Genomic DNA, 15,545 nt, shown 5'->3' on the forward strand with positions numbered 1-15,545 from the left:
TGATACCTCTTCATTCACTGTTATGAACTGATGGCAGTCATATAAGTACGATTTAAACCATGCTAATGCACTTCCATTAATGTTGTGGTCAATTGTGTCAACTGCAGCACTAAGATCCAATAGAACTAATAGAGATACAACCATGATCAGATGATAAAAGCAGGTCATTTGTAACTCTAAGGAGAGCAGTCTCAGTACTATGATATGGTCTAAATCCTGACTGGAAATCCTCACATATACCATTTTTCTCTAATAAGGAATATAATTGTGAGGAAACCAACTTTTCTAGTATCTTGGAGATTCGAGATTAGTCTATAATTAACTAGTTCTTTGTTAGGTTTATGTTTATAACAGTACTCAACTATCTTGTTTCAAGGTTGATACAACATTTAATGCTGAATGATTGAAAGTGTTGACATATTTGAACATTCTAAATATGTGTTGTTTAAGTTACATTTTCCGGTTTAGCAATTAAAAGGAAAACAAAGGACTTGATGTGTGACCCATATTTGAAAATATATTCTCTGCATTTCACTTATCCAAGTGCACACAAACAGCAGTGAGATCAACAAACACATGCACTGTGAAGACACACCCGCAGCAGTGGGCAGACAATGATCTGTGCTGCATTCGACCCGATAGATCATGACATACTCAAAGATAGATAATGACATACTTAAAGATAGATCACGAAACTATACGGGTATTCAAGGGCCAGCTTTAAGATAGTTTGATCCTACCTGTCCAAATGTTACCACTTTTGTTTGTTTAAACAGGGAATAACCTCACCAGAAAAGAATGAAGTGCCACAAGGATCTGTCTTAAGCCCTCTGCTATTTTCACTATACATGTTTGCCCCTTGGTAATATTAATAGAAAATATGGGATTAGTTTACATTGTTAAACTGATGATACTCAATTATTTATTTCAACAAGACCAGATGAAACTTCTAAATTATCTAAGATAAGAGAGTGTGTAAAAAAATGTAAAGATTGGATGTCCAATACTTTTTTCCTATTCAATTCGGATAAGACAGCGATATTACTTATTGGACCAAAAAACAGTACACAGAATCTAGTAGACTACTAATTCCTTACATTTATATAGCACTTTTCTGGGCACTCAAAGCACCTTAAATAGAAGAGGGGGATCTCCTCAACCACAACCAGCATGCAGCATCCACCTGGATGCATCTTGTCTTTTGAAAATCCTATTTCACATGTTACAAAAAAAGCAATAAGCCCCAAGAAGCCATGGTTTACAGTGAATTTAGAACAGCTAAGGGGCATTTTATAATAATAGCGGAGGGGCTGTTACAAATTAACTGTAAACCACTGCTTCTAGGGAATTATTGCTTTTATAAAACAATTATTCCAAATGTGTAGTAAGTTTACTGTTTACTATGGTACTAAAGCCTGATTTGTTCACGTTCGTGTAGCTGCACGAACCAATGGCACTTCAACCTGCCAAAAGGGGAGGAGCTGACCTATAATTCTATTCTATTTTAAAAATACATGTTGCCCCATGGTAATATTATTAGAAAATATGGGATTAGTTTCAACTGTTGTGCTGATGATACTCAACTATATATCTCAATGAGACAGGATGAAACTTCTAAATTATCTAAGCTAACAGAGTGTGTTAAAAATGTAAATGATTGGATGACCAATAATTTTCTCCTATTAAGTTCGGATAAGACAGAGATATTACTTATTGGACCAAAAACAGTACACAGAATCTAGTACACTACAGTTGGCAACTAGACGGATGTACTGTTATTTCCTCTACAGTCAAAAATGTGGGTGTTTTATAAGACAGCAACCATATTTCCCATGTTACAAAAACAGCATTCTTACATCTTAGAAACATTGCCAAGCTACGAAATATGTTACCTGTTTCTGATGCAGAAAAGCTAGTTCATGCATTCATGACTCCACACTGGACGATTGTAATGCACTTCTAGGTGGTTGTCCTGCTTCTTCAATAAACAAGCTACAGGAAGCCCAAAATGCATCAGCTACAGTCCTTATCAGGTCAAGAAAATCTGATCATATTACCCCAATTTTACAGCCTTTGCACTGGCTATCTATTAAGTTCCGTATCAGTTACAAATTATCACTTACCTATAACGCCCTAAATGGTTTAACTCTTGCGTACCTAACTAGCCTTCTACCACGTTACAACCCATCACGCTCCCTAAGGTCACAAAACGCTGGACCTTTGGTAGTTCCTAGGATAGCAAAGTCCACTAAAGGAGGTAGAGCTTTTTCACATTTGGCTCCCAAACTCTGGAATAGCCTTCATGATGTTTGGGGTTCAGACACACTCTCTCTGTTTAAATCTAGATTAAAAAACATCTCTTTTCAAACATTCGAATAATGCATCTCATAATTTGTGACTGCAGTTGTATTTGATCAAATGCACATTATTATTCTTTAGCTTGGGTTAATCTAATTAATTTTACTTCGTTGGAGCAGCAGCTGCACTAATGATGTCTCTATTTGTTTCCCTGTTTTGCCTTTTAACTAGGATTTACACAAGATCCAGTCTGGACCCAGAACACCCGAGAAGAGATGATGCCAACCCTTCTGAGGACCGCAGATGATGCTAACCCTGAAACAACATACAGAACTAAAAATATTGCTACTTACCATTCAATCACATTATAATTGCTGTTAATAGTGTTCATCGTCTGGTTGACTATGTCTTGTATACATTTTTTTCTGAAAATTCCTGTCATTTGCACATAAACTGATCACCACTTATAAGCTACTACTAAATGTTGTAGAAACTCAATTTTCTGTAAAGTTGCTTTGCAATGATTTGTATTGTAAAAAGCACTATACAAATAAACTTGAATTGAAATATAATTTGGCTCTGAGCGCCATTTCTTCAGAATCTTTTGACTGAATCGACAGTAAACAATTCATGTGCAGTCTCATAGCACAGAAGCCTACGCAATGCTCGGTCCCTTATCTCAGGGAATCGAGGTTACGTCAGTAACAAGAGAGTTTCTCTTTCAAACAGTCTCTCCTGAGGTATAAACCAAGGCTATAGCTAAAGCTTCCATTATCCAGTGAATCTCAACACAAAGTGCTGCTCTGAGTGTATAAACAGTCCAGAGTGCTCAACATACACTCTAAGAGCCCAAACCGGGCAGAGTGAATTAGGACCCTGCTCGTCATTTAAATTGGAGAGTGCCAGAAGGGTGAAGACTTGTGCTCTAAACAGAGTGGAGAGCACTTTCAGCACATAGCCATGTCTCGGTTTGAGAATGATTCTAAAGTCGTTAGTCCCAAACTTAAGTCAGGAATCACTGACTAACAGTGCCTGCAGGTTACCCACTTGCTTGACTGATGCTAGAGGAGGGCCCTGAGGACTATAGACAAGTCTCAAATCGGCACAGTATGAGAATGAGATAGATACAATCTCTGAACTCCTCTCAGAAATGTAACAACTATTTCGTTTCAGCCGACTGATTGTCCAGCCACAAAATAATGATTCGACATGATGTCTGCCACATACACTTTGAACATGGAAGGGGTGCGCCCCTTATCCAGCAGTTCTTGTAGAAAGAATAGCATGTGGGAGACGTCACAAGAGGACGGGTCCTTGTTCCGTGGTCTACACCAGTCAGAGAAGACTGACCATTTGAAGGAATAAAGATGTCTCGTAGACAGCACTCTAGCCTCCAAAATGGTATAAGTTACATTCAGGGGTAGCTGCAAAGACTCCCGTCGAGGGGCCAAACATAAAATGTTCCACAGCCCTGGCCAATCATCCACCAAGAGTTCCACCTCTGCCCTCCCGAAGACAGACCAAATCATTAATGAAAGATGTAGTCTCCATTCTCCTGGATCTACCTTGTCCCTGGACAACATGTTTGCCCCCTGGTTCAGTCTTCCCAGCACATGAAATGCTCTCAGCCAGAGGACTTTGCCTTGTGCCCATAGAAAAAGCATTTAGCCAACCTGTTCAGGGAGTGTGATCTGAGACATACTTGATGATTGATAAAGGCTACCACAGTCATGTTTTACATTTATGCATTTAGCAGAGGCTTTTATCCAAAGCAACTTACAGTGCAGTCTATAAACATTTTTACCAGTATGTGTGTTCCCTGGGAATTGAACACATGACATTTTGTGCTTCTAACACAATGCTCTACCACTGAGCCTTAGGAGCAGTTTTCCGAGCAGACCAGGACATGGTGCCCCATTAAGGCTGACAGGGATAATGCAGTGGTGGGTTACCCTGAGATAAACACATCCCAGGCGAACATGGGCTTTGAGCCAGTACTGAATGTTGTGAAGGCCCAGAGGAATTATAAAGGGAGTCTCTGGATTCTCTGGAAAGCCCTGAGGGGACGTGAAGTCCCTAATTTGAAAGACGTGCTTGTCGCTGAATAGTCAGGGAACGTTCTGGCGTAATCTATGCCCACATTCAAGCAGAATCGATAACTGTCTCCAAACACCACTTGCTTGCTCTGAGACAAAGATCATTTAGCTAAACTTATTCTCAAACCAAGATGCTCCAGGTGGCTAAGCATTAGCCACCTGTGAGTGATGAGTTTCTGTTTTGACCTAGCTAAAACCAGCCAATCATCAAGCTAGTTCAAAATGTTTAGTTTCACACCTGGATATGAAAGTAAGCATCTTTCAGATTCACTGACAGAAACCATTCCTCGGGACATACTTGCACGAGAAACTGTCTCAAAGATAACAGCTTGAACAGCAGTCTCATAAGTGAGTGGTTCAGTTGTCTAAGATCGATAATGTGTCTGAGCCCACCATCTTTCTTGGTAATGGGGAAGTAGCGGCTGTAAAACGCTGACTCGCTGTTTGCTAGAGTTGCCCCACGTCTCCTTTTGCAAGCAGTGTTTGTAGTTTGGACTGGAGAACATCAGCATCATTTTCCTGTTCAGAAGTATGAATAACACCTCTGAAGCAAAGTGGCCTGCTTGTGAACTGAAGCGAGTAACCTTGTTCTGTTTTTAGAACCCAACTTGGCACATCCAGGATAGCTTTCCAAGCCTGAAGCCAGATGGCAAGTGATTCTAGTTTTTTGAATGGAAGTTAACTGCACTGGGGCAGGGAACTGACATTTGTGGTAATGAGGTGAGAAGTAATGCTTGGTATGTGGGTCCGTTATCACAGTGGTAGCTTAGGCACGCAAAGTGAAAAGGATGGGCCCAGCTTGAGTGGAGTTTCCATCACTCAGTAATAAGTGAAGGGATGGATAGCCTCAGCAACTGACCCTCTCCTCTTCCTCTCTGCGTACGGATCAGGATGGCCTCTGAGGCTCAGGGTCTAGTGTCACTCTGAGGCAGGGACCTTTACGCTTCAGAAACGGTCAGCGTTCCAACATCCAGGGATGCTGCTGAAACCCATGTTCAGACTGGGGCTGAAGCAGCACCCGCTTTGAAAGACTGCTTAGAGGATGGAGCTTTCTGGCAACTTGAGTCAGGTGCTGTACTGGAGCATTTCTACAGGAAGTGACACATTGCCTGCGATGACTTCTGTGCCACTGTAAACCACTAGGTAAACCCATTCACAGCAGGTCCAAACAGTCCCTTAGGAGAGAATGGCTAGTCTTGGAAGGTGACCATTGTCAGCATCACTGATCTCCATCAGATTCAGCCAAAGGTGGCGCTCAAGTCCTCCAAACTGGCCATGGCCTTAGTAGCGCTCAGATCCAGGTGAGTTGCTGTGAACAGCTTTTTAAAGGCATCAGAACTCTGGCCAGACTCATCCATGTTGCAGAGAAATTTGATATAGAGGTCAGCTCCTCCACCTTTTGGTGGATTGAAGAATTTTTGGTTCATGCAGCTGCATGAACATGAACAAATCAGGCTTCAGTACCAGAGTTAACAGGTGTTTCCCCCATAAGTGTGTCAATGCAACATTTCAAAAGGGAACTCTGGACTTTTGGTAGTACCTAGGATAGCAAAGTCTAAAGGCTTTTTCAAATTTGGCTCCCAAACTCTGGAATAGCCTTTCTGATTATGTTTGGGGTTCAGACACTCACTCTCTGTTTAAATCTTTATTAAAGACATCTCTTTATCCAAGCATTCACATAATGTATCACATAAACCTGTTACATCTGATCAATTAAACTTTATCATTCTTTGCTTGGTTTGAACAGCAGCTTTGCAAATTTTTCTCTATTTATTTTTACTGTTTCTGGCATGGGATGGGAATACCAAGGTAACTAGAAGTGGCACAATCTTCAGTTTGGATCCAGCTCTTATGAAGCCAACCCCTCCAAGGACCACAAATGATGACAACCCTGAACCAACATGCAAAACAACCTAATTTTCCTGTAAGTTTGATCGTAACAATCATTGCTATTAAAAGTGTTCACAGTTTGTTTGAATACATGTCATTAACTAACAGCATGATTTATTTTTCTGTATATATGTGCCATATGGACATCACCTAGTCACCACTGATATACTGCTCATGAATGTAATGTACAAACTTTCATTTTCTGTGAAGCTGCTTTGCAAAGATTTGTACTGTGGAAGCGCTATACAATTAAACGTGAATTGAATTGAATTGATTTTTGGAAATAAAAAGTATGATTATAATTTAAATCTACATAATGCTCAACTCAAGAATACATACACTTATTATTAACTATACAGTTACTGTATAGTTATGTTTTTTTTTTATATAGTTTATATAGTTTTCTATCAGTTTTGAAAACAAGGGTGTTTGAGTTTATTTTGTGTTATTCACTTAATCTTTATTGCATTATTTTAGAGACGTGTGTTACCCTGACAGTTTTTTGTCTTTGTATCTATGAATTACCTGAATATGATTGCTGGCCATGTTGTAATTAGCTTATGATGAACTGTGATTTATCATGTGTCTTTCTAATTTACCGCATATTATTATGGTTTATTAGTACACGTAGTACAAGTATAAAGATTTTGGTAGTTCAAGTAGAATGATATGATATGATATGTTGATATGTTAACATTTTGTCACTTGATGAAATATGCTTTTAAAAGTAGTACATCATAAATTTGGCAGGATAAAATTAACAATAACATTTTATATCATGATGATGATGAAGCACAATGAGCAAAAATTGTCTTGTCCTTGCTTAAAGATGTCACGGTGTCTGGTCTGTGTTTCCCTGGGTCTCCACTAGTGGTCTAACTTCCCCATAGGCACCTCACCGCAGGCACTACAATTCCCACAAAGCCTTGTCCCTTCATCACAGTAATTGCACTCCTGTTAATTGCACTCAGGTGTCTTCACTTCATAGTCATTACCCTGCCTATTTAAACCGGTCTGTTTGTTTCATGGAGTCCTTAATTTCCATCACCTGGTTTCCTCGCGTTTCTAGTATTTCAAGTTTTTGTTTGTTTGTTTGTTTGTTTGTTTTTGGATTGATGTTTGGTTATGACCCCGGCTTGTTTTGATTCTGATTTTGGATTACCCAATAAAACTCACACTGCTCTTGGATCTCTCGTTGTGACGCTTGGTAAATGAAACAGGAGGCAAAAGCGAGTAAACAGAGTTTATTGTACAAGATGTGATGATGGAAGGTTGGAGAGTGACGCAGGAACATCGATGGCGGCACAGACTGGTGAGTTGGTGAGTTGAGTGCGCTGGTAGGGATGACGGTGGTGGTAGATCCGAGTGAGGTGACGATAATCCGTGTGTGAAGGTAGTAATCCAGAGCGAACCGAAACAGGAGACAAAGCAAGGCAGGAACACGAGAAAAAGACATCTAACACGGAGGACCTCAAACAATGATCTGACAAACAAGAGACGAAAGACAGGGTGTTAAATAGGCAGTTGGAATGAGATGCACCTGCCGCTGATCAGACAATCAGCGGCAACACCCACATGAAACAATCAACATGACGTAATATGAATACAGCTGGAGACGGTGCATTCATGAACCGTGACAGTACCCTTCCTCCTAAGGACGCCTCCTGGCGTCCCCAGAATCTCTTACCTGTCGATTGTAATCATCGATAAGGGAGTGATCCAGGATGTCCCTAGCAGGTACCCAACTTCTCTCCTCCGGACCGTAACCCTCCCAGTCCACCAAGTACTGAAATCCGCGTCCCCTCCGTCTAGAGTCCAGAATGCGATTGACCGAATAGGTGGTCTCCCCATCTATGAGTCACGGCGGGGGAGGAACCGGGGTAGGCGGATTAATGGGAGAATGAAATACGGGCTTGATTTTGGATACGTGAAAGACGGGATGAATTCTCCTGTGAGCAGGAGGGAGTTTAAGGCGGACTGCCACCGGACTAATGATCTTGGTGACCGTAAACAGGCCAATAAATTTGGGAGCCAATTTATTAGATACGAAACGGAGAGGAATATTCTTGGTAGAAAGCCACACTTTTTGACCCACGACGTATATGGGAGGCCTAGAGCGGTGGCGATCGGCTTTGGCCTTGGTGCGCGCCCCCACTTGGAGTAGAGTCTCGCGGGCTCTGGTCCAAGTGCGGTGACACCTCTGGACAGACTTACAGTCGCTCCCAGTAGTTTACAGAATTCTCGCCAAAATTTAGACACAAATTGGGGTCCCCTGTCGGAAACCACGTCTATCGGGAGGCCATGTAAACGAAAGACGTGGTCTACGACGGTAAACGCTGTCTCCTTGGCTGAGGGTAATTTGGGCAAGGGAATAAAGTGGGCTGCCTTCGAGAACCGGTCCACCACGGTTAAAATTACCGTGTTGCCCTGGGAGGGCGGGGGGGCGGTAATAAAATCTAGTGTGATGTGGGACCAGGGTCTCGAAGGGACCGGCAGCAGTTGGAGTAACCCATCAGGGGGCCGATTGGAAGCCTTACCAGTGGCACAAACCGAGCAAGCCAAAACAAAACTGTGAATGTCGCAAGCCATAAGTGGCCACCAGAATCGTTGCTTGACTAAAAATCTAGTACGGTTAACCCCTGGATGGCAAGCTACATTAGAGCAATGTCCCCACTGGATAACGTTGGACCTTAATCCCTCCGGCACAAATAAGCGGTTCGGTGGGCACCCGGGCGGAGGCGTTACCCCTTCTAAGGCCGTTCTGACCTTCGATTCGATCTCCCATGTGAGAGTGGAGACCACTAATGTCTCAGGAAAAATACACTCGGGAGTAGACGGGCGTTCGGAATGGTCAAAAATACGTGATAAAGAATCGGGTTTGATATTTTTGGAACCCAGGCGGTACGAAATAGTAAAGTCAAAACGTCCGAAAAAAAGTGCCCATCAAGCCTGCCTGGAGTTCAACCTTTTGGCGGTGCTAATGTACTCTAAATTCTTGTGGTCAGTCCATACTATAAAAGGAACCCCCGATCCTTCTAACCAGTGTCGCCATTCCTCCAATGCCATCTTAACTGCCAACAATTCTCGGTTACCAATATCGTAATTTTGTTCTGCAGGAGATAAACGATATGAAAAATACGCACAAGGGTGGACCTTGTCGTCTAAGGGAGAACATTGAGATAACACCGCTCCTACCCCCACCTCTGACGCATCGACCTCCACCACGAACTGACGTGTAGGGTCAGGGGTAATCAGAATAGGGGCTGAACTGAAACGGCTCTTCAGTTTGGCAAACACAGCCTCAGCTGTGTCTGACCACCTGAACGCAGTCTTGGCGGAGGTCAAGGCGGTCAGAGGTGCGGCTAGTTGGCTGAAGTTGCGAATGAAATGCCGGTAGAAGTTAGCGAACCCCAGAAACCTCTGTAGGGCCTTACGGGAATCTGGGCTTGGCCATTCTACCAAAGCCTTAACTTTCTCGGGATCCATGCGTATTCCCTCAGTCGACACGATATACCCCCAAAATGGAATTGACTGTGCATGAAACTCGCATTTCTCCTCCTTGACAAAAAGCCCATTCTCTAGCAACCTCTGAAGCACTCGTCGGACGTGCTGCTCATGTTCCTGGAGAGAGGAAGAAAAAATCAATATGTCGTCCAGGTAGACATAAATGAACTGATCAATCATATCTCACAGCACGTCGTTGACGAGTGCCTGGAAGACCGCTGGGGAGTTGGATTTAACCAAATATTCAAAGTGCCCTCTGGGGGTGTTAAAAGCGGTCTTCCATTCATCCCCCTCCCTGATCCGAACCAAATGATACGCATTGCGTAAGTCCAGTTTTGTGAAAATTGACGCTCCCTGCAACCTCTCGAAGGCTGAAGACATCAACAGCAAAGGATAAGTATTCTTAACCCTGATGTTGTTCAGTCCCCGGTAATCAATGCAAGGTCGCAGTGATCCGTCTTTCTTTCCCACAAAAAAGAACCCCGCGCCCGCAGGAGAGGAAGGGCGGATGAATTTAGAAGCCAGAGAATCAGAAATATATTTCTCCATAGCCTCCCTCTCTGGAACAGAAAGTGAATAAAGTTTGCCCTTAGACGGAGACTTACCTGACAGTAATTCTATGGCACAGTCGTAGGGACGATGCGGAGGAAGAGAAGCAGCACGAGACTTACTGAACACTTCCTTCAGATGGAGGTACTCAGCGGGCACGTTAGACAAATCCACCGCCTCCTCCTGTAACACAGACACAGACACAGACGGACAGGCAGACACTAAACAAGACTCATGACACTCTTTACACCAGGACAGAATGGAATCAGAGGACCATTCTCCAGTCTCCTGTGTCCCAAAACATCACATCTCCTGTGTTACAAAAGACTACTGCAGTACAGTTAATCAACAGACCTAAAATAAAGAGAAACTTTATTAATAATAATTACCTAATAGTTTTTGAGCATAATTTTGACCATTGAGATCAAAACTGACCAGATTACATTATTATATTGTATTAGGTTCTAATAATTCTCTATACACAGCCAGCTTTACACCTTTAAGGTCTAAAGATTAATCACTTGATCTTGATTAAAAATCAAGGTTTGTATAATAAGAAAAATGCTCAAGGTTTTTCTTTTGTCTGTTTAACTGTAAAGTTTGCAGTGAAATTGCTTATTATAGTCTTGCTGATATCACAAGACTAATCCAGAGTTTAAAAGTGAGAGTAGAGCCGTAAGCTTACTGTCATGCTTGTCAAACTTAATTTGCTTCTTGAATAACAAAATAATGAAGACAAAAAAAAAACATGGAGACAGACAGAAGTGACCACATGGTTACATTACGTGCAAGGCCTCTGCACACTATTGTCATTCATGTGAGACGTGATTTGACCTACATTTCATTTGGTTTTCCTATTGTTCCTTTATGTTGTGTTATAGTGCAACTACTGCTGCACATCATTCAAAATTATGAGTAAACAATCAATTTATGTGTGCTTTATTTATTTTAAAAAAAACATTTGTTGACAGATTACTTACAATATGACTAACATTAGCAGTGAAAGGTCATGCAATCAGTGAAATAAGTTGAATTTCTCTTAAATTAAATTATTTATATTCCTTCTTAGAAAAAAGTTGTATCTGTGAGGATTTCCAGTCAGGATTTATACAGTATCATAGTACTGAAACTGCTGTCCTTAGAGTTACAAATGGCCTGCTCTTAACATCTGATTGTGGTTGTATCTCTTATTAGAGCTATTGGATCTTAGTGCTGCGTTTGACACTATTGATCACAACATTCTCTTGAATAGACTAGAAAACCATTAATGGAAGTGCATTAGCATGGATCAAATTGTACTTATCTGACCGCCATCAGTTCGTAGCAGTGAATGAAGAGGTATTATATCGATCACAAGTGCAATATGAAGTACCTCAAGGCTCAGTACTAGGGCCGTTACTTTTCACGCTTTACATGTTGGGAGATATCATCAGGAAGCACGGTGTTAGCTTTCACTGTTATGCTGATGATACTCAGCTCTATATTTCTTAATCCATGCGTTTATGACCTCAAATTTAGATTATTGTAATGCTTTATTGGGTGGTTGTTCTGCACAACAAACTAATGCAGCAGCAAGAATTCTTACTAGAACCAGGAAGTACGACCATATTAGCCCGGATCTGTCAACAAAGCACTGGCTCCCTATCAAACATTGTATAGATTATAAAATCTTGCTCACTACTTATAAAGCCCTAAATGGTTTAGGAAGTCAGTATTTGAGCGAGCTCTTATTGGACTATAGTCCTCCATGTCGGCTGCATTCTCAAAACTCTGGTCAGATCCTTTTCCTATTTAGGAAATAACCTACTCTGGAATAACCCACCTAACATTGAATGAATACTATTAAATATCCGGATTAAATCTAGATTAAAGACCCATCTATTTAACCTGATTAAGACATAACACACTAACACATTTCTAATATTCAAATCCATTAAAGGTTTTTTTAATGCTATAATTAGATAAACCAGAACCGGGAACACTTCCCATAACACCCGATGTACTTGCTACATCATTAGAAGAATGGCATCTACGCTAACATTAGTCTGTTTCTTTCATATTCCGAGGTCACCGTAGCCACCAGATCCAGTCTGTATCCAGATCAGAGGGTCACTGCAGTCACCCGGATCCAGTACATATCCAGACCAGATGGTGGATCGGCACCTAGAAAGGACCTCTACAGTCGACTTGATTGCACAAATACTATTTAAACTGAACTGAGTTAGATGACATCACTGAAATCAATGATGAACTGCCTATTTGCTTTATTGACATACTATTTTCCTATTTAATGCTGTTCAGTTGCTTTGTCACAATCTGTATGTTTAAAAGCGATATATAAATAAAGGTGACTTGACTGACTTAAAGAAATGTACTTAAAAGTAATTAGTAAATTTTTCTAGTAGTAACAACATCCTTAATAAAATTTTAGAGGATCTGTATTTAACTGCTTCTTTTTGAGTAACATCCCCAACACTGCTCATCTCTTGGTATTTCTGACTCTCAGTAGTCATGTCAAACCAATCATTTTTCACTTATTAAAAAAAAAAACATTGCAAGACAAAAAAAGTCTCGACTGGAGACATTTAATTCTTGCAATATTGATAAGGATGATAAGGTAAAGATGATGAGTTAAAGTTATTGCTTTGCCATGTCACATGACTACTGACTCCAAATTGTCAGGATATTCATGGTAGACAAAGGTAGGTGAATTCAGTACACAGTGTTTATTAGTGATTTAAGTGCTTTATTAGTGATTTAAGTACTTCTTGTTTTCAAGTGCGGGCAGTATGATGGACACAGGGGACTGGATGGTAGACAGGTGAGTGCATTTGATTCAGAAGTGTCACAGCCACAGATCGCTCATAATTGTTCTCTTCCTTTACAGAGGCCGAAGTTAATACCAGCTCGTATTAATAATACTACCCCCCCTCCAGGGTCCGCGCCAACAGACCCAGCTCTTCAACGTCATGGGGGCCTGCCTCAGGGACGCGGTGCGAGTCTTTCCGGAGGTTGGGCATGGAACTCTGTGAGCAGATTGGGGTCAAGGATATCTTGACGAAGTACCCAACATCTTTCTTCTGGTCCATAATCCTCCCAGTCCACTAAGTATTCTAGTCGCCCACCATGATGTCGGGAGTCTAGAATCTCTCTCACTGTGTAGATGGACTCAGTGTCAATGGGTGGTAACCAGGGGTTGTCGTCATCAGGGACCGGGTCTGCAGAGGGAACAGAGACAGGTAAGTGATGGGGTTTTAAGAGAGAAACGTGAAAGGTGGGATGTATCCGATATTGAGCGGGTAAACAGAGTCGGTAAGTAACAGGGTTTATCTGTCGCTCCACTGGAAAAGGTCCTATATACTTAGGGCTTAGTTTTCTGCAGGGTTGTCTTAACCAGATGTCCCATGTTGAGAGCCAAACCAGCTGTCCAGGTTGATATGTGGGATTCTGCCTTCGGTGATTGCTAGTCAATGAATGACTAGCATTCATTTGCATTTGTTTTGGGGTGATAGCCGGAAGTGAGACTGTAACAACAATGAGTTTTACATAGTAATTAACTCAAATGATATATAGGGAATTTGAATAATTAATCAGGAATGTGATTAATATATATCTCAGATGACAGTTACATTTAATTTTATTGATTATGAAAAATAGCTCAATTGTCTATACCAATAACTAATTACAGGGCACTGTAACTTACTCATTAATATGTCAATATTCCATTCTTCATATCAATTATTGTGATATCTCTTACTGTAAATTACTGCACATCAAACAGTGGTTTGTCCAGCAAACCAGGTTGACCTATCAATTTTCAATAAAGTTATCACTCCTTATAATTCAAGGAAAAATATTCTCTGGCCATGAAAACATTATCCTATCCTTATGATAAATTTAGTTTCTAAATTTAAAGCTTGTAGCTAAAGATCAGACCTTTCAGTGACTCGTAATGTGAGTGGGGTGGAGTCCAAGCCAATCATCAGTATATGGGTTTTTAATAATTAAACTAGTAATACATCAAACTACAAATCACACAGAGTAAATATGCTTACGACAATACAGACAGTAAACTCTTTACAAGACATAACGGAATCCAAATAAAAGAGAGAGAGAGAGAGAGAGAGAGAGAGAGAGAAAGAGAGCGAGCGAGCGAGAGAGAGAGAGAGAGAGAGAAAATGGAGAAAGCGAGAGAGAGCACAGAATGAGCTCAGGTATGAAAATCAGTCAGTAACCTTTTTGGAAGCCAACAACAATCAGATCATAGCAACACTTTAAAGCAGCATTTAAATTTCCATAGAGAACGATACTTGCATGGCCCAGTGGGTGAGCGTGGTACCGGCGACGCGCGTGTGATGCGCGGGTGAGCTGCTCTGGATCTCTGCGTGAGCGTGGGGTCACGTGGTCCTTTGTGGCAAAGGGATGTTCGTTCATCTTCGCGAAGGTATTTGAAAGGTTCAACAAACAATGTTCCAGAATTCGTCTTCCTTGTGTGGAGAGGCAAATAGTCGAATAAAAGAAAACAAACAACAAAAAGAAAGCTTCCAAAAGAGCCATGAAAATGGCTTTCCTTTCCTCAGTCCCAGTGCTGAGGGGGACGGCGAAATGAAATGGGCCTCGCGGGAGCGACGTTGGTCGCAGCAGCGTGTCCAAGAACGAAAAATGAGAAGAAGAGAAGAGCGTGATATGAGCGCGGCCTAAGGCCACGCCGAGGGACTCGCGGGAGCGACCTGGGTCGATGCAGGAGGGAAGGGAGTCAGCGTAAGAAGAGAGTGGACCTTGTTCGGTCGACTTTTATAGCTTGAGATGATTCACGCCTCTTTTCGAGGGAACAGCCAATGAACGTCCGCGATCTGAAGCGGAGGGAAAAGTTCCTTTGTCTCTGTGGAGACAACCCCCTGATGATCTAGGGCTTGTCCGATTTCATCAGGGATATTCTAGCAAGTTCGTAATTCCAGATTAAATACATTTTTAATTACTTTGCTCTAGATAAATGGGTCTGTCAGAGCATGACGATTAGAAAAATACTAAACATAATATATATAAAATGATCCAAACATGAAGTTACAATCAAATGCAGAATTACACACATTTAAAGATTTGATTAACACATGATAACACTGCAGATAGTCCCAATTTATATGGGAAACCTCTAATGCACCGCAAAAACAATAATATACACATTAAGACTACATTTGAGTACATTTT

This window comes from Carassius gibelio, chromosome A10, assembly GCF_023724105.1.
Source record: "Carassius gibelio isolate Cgi1373 ecotype wild population from Czech Republic chromosome A10, carGib1.2-hapl.c, whole genome shotgun sequence".
Classification (NCBI taxonomy): Eukaryota; Metazoa; Chordata; class Actinopteri; order Cypriniformes; family Cyprinidae; genus Carassius; species Carassius gibelio.